Genomic DNA, 5,875 nt, shown 5'->3' with positions numbered 1-5,875 from the left:
CACCACAATTCAGAGGCAGCCATGGCTTGCCTCTTAGCCAAATTTTTATCTTGCTGTAATGATGCGTGAACACAGCTGACCTCTTCCATACATTCCCCATTATAAGTTGCTGATGTCTGTATCTTGGAGTTTCCTTAGGAGCATTACTGAGAACCCATTTCAGCTTCGCATAACGTAATCCTTATGAATATTTAACTCAAGCTTTATATCTCTCACTGTTTGGTGGGTTCCAAATGGTTCAGCATCTATATGAGGCCTTAATGTTAGTCGAAACAATCATGGGCTGGAGAGAATGTGGCGTCAGGTCTGGTGCGTGACTTTTTTCTGACCTTCAAGCCTTTTTCCCAATCCTCTGTAGTCAACTCCTCGATCCTTTGAAGTTTATGGCTGCTTATTTATTTCTGTCAGTTTTTTTTGTCCCCCTTTTACATAACATTTGCTACCAAAGCATGCCTTAAAAAATTCTTTAGAAGTTTAATATGATAAGTAGACAGTGCGCGTTTGTGGCAATCGTTTCACATATTTGAAGGTCAGTCAGTTCAGAGTCAGTGTCATCAGATAGAGGATCAAAGGAAAGCTTTGTTCGAGGTTTTACATATGATGTGAAGTCAGGATGATTAGAACAGATGTCTTTTTGAATTTATGTTTAATGTGGAGACAGTATTAAATCAGCTGAACTGCCATGGCCTGGCCAGATCTCCTCAAGCGATGTTCTTCTTTGCCATTGCAAATTTCTCAACTTTACTTTCTCAGAACGAGAACACAAACTTGTCACGTCACAGAATTCACTAGCTCCGAGTGGGGGTTTTTTTTGGAGCCAATTTCCCATCACAATTTCTTTTTCTTCCAAATTGATGTTTGCGAATCTCCTTGCGATCAAATAACCAGGCGATAACGGTGATTTGAATTTCATCGACTGCCAGATCTGATTTGATTTAAAGGGATATGGCTGCGCGTCTGTTACAGAGATAAGCAAGGCAGAACAGCAGTGGTTGACAAAGAAGAGGTTAACAAAAGCCTGCTTCTGTCGTGCTATCACAACTCAGAATTGACGGAAAGATCTGCATGCAGCCAGCAACAGGCCATCTTAGCTGCTGAAGGTGGGGTGAGAGTTGGGACTTTAGGGAGTTTTCTCACTGGAGGAGCTTTCCTTTTCTTTGGGGTTCAATTTACGTGCATGTTTAAAGTAATAGCAATAGACAGAAAATGATTAAAATACTTCCACTCCAAAGGTACGCGGGTGAGGTTGATTGACCATGATAAATTGCCTCTTGGTGTCAGGGGGACTGGAAGGGTTAATGTGTGGGATTATAGGGATAGGACCTGGGTGGGATTGTTGTCAGTGCAGATTCGATGGGCCAAATGGCCTTCTTCTGCACTGTAGGATTCTATGATTTTATGAAATCAAGCCATGGTTCAAAGGATGACTGTGGATGTTGTGCATTGAGGACCATCTTGCTTCTATTCATAATAACATCACTGGCCATGCAGTGAAATCCCAAACAAATATTAGTTCTGCTCCAATGTTTTGTAGCCACCTTTCCTGATGGGTGGCAAGGTAGCACAGTGGTTAGCACTGCTGCCTCACAGTGTCAGGGACCCGGGTTCGATTCCTGGCTTGGGTGAAAGTGCGGAGTCTGCACTTTCTCCCTGTGTTTGTGTGGGTTTCCTCCAGGTGCTCAGGTTTCCTTCCAAAGTCCAAAAGACGTGCTGGTTAGGTGTGTTGGCTGTGCTAAATTCTCCCTCAGTGTATCCGAACAGGCGCCGGAATGTGACGACTCGGGGATTTTCACAGTAATTACATTGCAATGTTAATGTAAGCCTACTTGACATGGATAAATAAACCTACAAACATTACAATAGTGATGGTACTTCAATGGTGTTTATTTATTGGAAAGAACTCAGAGAAATCCTAAATCATGAAGGACACAATATAAGTGCAAGTCTTTCTTAATATTTATCCCTCAACTGTGTCACAAACAACATTAATTGGATTCATTACAGTATTAATTTAAGCCTATTTGTGACACTAAAAAATAAACCTTAATTCACTACCAACTTCAAGTTCAGGCCATGGAGTTTTCCTTTTGGACACGGATGTGAAAGGATTACCTGGGTAAGGTCCAAAGGGAAAGATCAGGCAGTGAGGATTTCCCTACCTGCAACAGACCCGGCATAATCATCTGCCCAATCTTCCTCTCTCCACTTTCACCTGAGCATTCCGTACATCCAAATGTTCCAACAATCAGAGCTAAAGATCTGTTTATTTCTTCCCTTCTCGAATTTTGCACATGTAAATAGGTGACTACTGACATTAATATTTTGCTTGCCCGTGGACACATTACTCAGGGGAGATTCACTCTAACAGGAATGTCACTGGCCTGAAAGCAGGCTTCAGGAAGCATTGATAGTCTGTGGTCCTCCTTGTCTCCGTCTGCTGGTTAGCATCTCCCAATCTGAAGATTGTTGCCTCCCAGTTCATCGGCCACTTTCTCCCGATCTGCTGACCTGTCCAGTGCTACTACAAAGAACTAACGGCAGAGAAACAGGCCATTCAGCCCAACTGGTCCATGCTGGTCTTTTTGCTCCTCACAAGCCTCCTCCGACATGTCCACTACGACTGTCACCAATTTTTACAGACACACCAGAGAAAGCATCCTTTCCGGATGTATCACAGCTTGGTACGGCTCCTGCTCTGACCAAGACCGCAAGACACTCCAAAGGGTTGTGAACATAGTCCAGTCCATCACGCAAACCATCCACCCATCCATTGACTCCGTTGACATTTTCCACTGCCTCCGAGATGCACATTGTTTCAGAGAGGGAATTCCAGAACTTAGGAGCCAGACAATTTGAGATTTGGCCACCAATGATGGGAGTGGGGGGGGGGGGGGGGGGGGGGGGGGGTGAAAATCAGTGTTGCACAAGGGACCAGAATTGGAAGGGTGAAGAGATCTCAGGGGATTCATGTTTATGTTGCACCTTATCACATGCTCAGTGTTGCCACTATTGGAACACAACCAAACAACCACAGGTACTCCGACACCCAAAAAAAAGTCTGCAGATGCTGGAAACTGATACTGTTTATGTTATATTTATATTTTAATTTAAAAATAAAAATCCTGCAGGGATTCCTCTGCCAAGCCAGGATTACCATCTTCTTAGAATTTTAACATGGCTGTCTAAACAAACTGCAGCTGGATTTTCTTGCACATCTGCGTACTTAGCTGTATCATATGGTTCATTGCTCATATAGTTCAAGAATCCACAGCAGAAATTTGCCAAAAATTCATGTAAAACATTTAAACAATAGTCTCCGCGGTTTCCATAAGAACAAATGAACTTTGTTTACCCTAAACTATTTTTGTTAAAAGGGCATTCATTACTTGTTTGGTTTAAGGGAGGTGATGACCAGGTGGTATCATCGCTAGACTATAAATCCAGAAACTCAGCGAATGTTCTGGGAACCCGGGTTCGAATCCTGCCAAGGCAGATGATGCAATTCGAATTCAATAAAAAATATCTGCAATTAAGAATCTACTGATGACCATAAAACCATTGCCAATTGTTGGAAAAACCCATCTGGTTCACTAATGCTCTCCAGGGAAGGAAATCTGCCGTCCTTACCTGGCCTGGTCTACATATGACTCCAGAGCCACAGCAATGTGGTTGACTCTCAACTGCCCTCAGGCAACCAGGGATGGGCAATAAATGCTGGCCAGCCAGCGACACCCATGTCCCATGAATGAATAAAGAAAACATATCAATCGCATATCTTTCATCCATACATCCCAAAACCAAACACATCCAAAAATGAACATTTTTTGAATGGAGCCTAACATGACCCTTTCATGTTGGAGGCCTGTGACCCCAACTAACCAAGTCTGACTTTTAGTGCATCAAGTCTGTGCCCCAGCTGATATGAACCTTGGTGAAGTGGACATGACCTATTATGCGGGATGTCTGTGATCCAAGCTGACATGAATCTCACTGAGCAGACCTGACGTTTAGCACAGGGTGTTTACTTGTTTGCCTGCACTGTATACAGTGTGAGTTCTCATTACTTTTTAACCATGTTAATAAATATATTGCACGTGTTATAAGCGTTAACAGGTAAGAGGTACAGTGTGTGAGAGTTTGGAAATGGAAAAACAATGTAGTATTATTAGAATATGGCTACCCTAGGCTTAGGCTATTGTTTTGTAAGTAGGATTTGGCTTACTGTATATACGGTAGAAGTCCATAAGATATAGGAGCATAATTAGGCCATTCGGCCCATTGAGTCTGCTCCGCTATTCAATCATGGCTGATATGTTTCTCAACCCCATTCTCCCGCCTTTTCCCCATAATCTTTGATCCCCTTACCATCAAGAACCTAACTATCTCTGTCTTAAATACACTCAATGGCCTCCACAGTCTTCTGTGGCAATGTATTCCATAGATTCACCACTCTCTGGCTGAAAAAATTCCTCCTCATCTCAGTTCTAAAGGGTTGTCCCTTTACTCTGAGGCTGTGCCCTCCGATCCTAGTCTCTGCTACTAATGGAAACATCTTGTCCAAGTCCACTCTATCCAGGCCTTTCTGTTTTCTGTAAGTTTCAATAAGATCCCCCCTCATCCTTCTGAACTCCAACAGACCCAGACTCCTCAAACGCTCCTCATACGTCAAGCTTTTCATTCCCGGGATCATTCTTGTGAACCTCCTCTGGACCGTTTCTAGGGCGAGCACATCCTTCCTTAGATACGCGGCCCAAAATTGCTCACAATACTCCAAATGTACGTCCAGGAACCAAAGATATCTGAAAACCAAAGCACAATAGGCCCCAAGGGTTTCGGACAAAGGATACTTGATCTGTATAACCAAAAGCAACATGATAGTGCTCATGAACACCCTGCTGTATGAAGAAATGCTATTGACACAGACAAGGGCGAGGCTTCTCATGACTACATATTCTAACTCATTCACATATTTTCATTCATATTCACCTATCACTCTCTTTGAAGTTTGTTAATTGATTAATTTCCACAAGAAAATAGAGTTGCGTTTATATAGCGCCTTTCAGAACCAAATGATCTTGCGAATCACTTGACAGTTCCTTAAGTAATTTGTGAATTGTAGTTACTGTTGTAATGTAGAAAATTTGACAGCCAATTTACTCACGGTACGCTTCCACAAACAGCAGTTCATTAATGACCAGATAATGTGTTTTGTTGATGTGGTTGAGGGATAATTCTTCATCAGGACACTGGGTTTCTTCTTGTTCAAAATAGTGTCATCCACATGAGAAGACAAACCTCCATTTAATGGGCCTCCATTTAATGTCTCATCTCAAAGCCGGCACCTCTGACAGCCCCACACTCCTTCAGCACCACACTGAAGTATCAGTGCACATTCTGGGGTGGGATTGGATCGCAAGTCATTCAAATGAGGAAGTAGATATGCTACCACTGAGCCATGGCAAAGTCGACCTGAGTTATTATTCCCCACAGTATGTGTAAGTTATTTATTCACCGATTCAATCTACAACCTTCGTGCTTTCCTCACCGCCTCAGTCGAGTTTTATTCACAGAATTGGGTTCTCAGTTTGACTCCCAATGCTTTTACTAACTTTTACTATCCACACTAATGGCTGCTTCCAAAATTTTACTCAGTGTCTAAAATTGACAAGTCAGGGACAGCATTGTGCTTTCGGCATATACGTCGGAGAGGTGTTTATTAATCAGATATATGTTTTTTGATTTGATTTGATTTATTATTGTCACATGTATTGTGATACAATGAAAAGTTTCTTGCACATTACACGGTCAAAACATACTGTTCATAGAGTACATAGCGGAGAAGGAAAGGTAGTGCTGCAGTTACAGGTAGAGTGAA

This window comes from Mustelus asterias, chromosome 10 (genome assembly GCF_964213995.1).
Source record: "Mustelus asterias chromosome 10, sMusAst1.hap1.1, whole genome shotgun sequence".
NCBI classification, from domain to species: domain Eukaryota; kingdom Metazoa; phylum Chordata; class Chondrichthyes; order Carcharhiniformes; family Triakidae; genus Mustelus; species Mustelus asterias.
The sequence above is the reverse complement of the archived record's forward strand: the minus strand, read 5'-3'. Positions refer to the sequence as shown.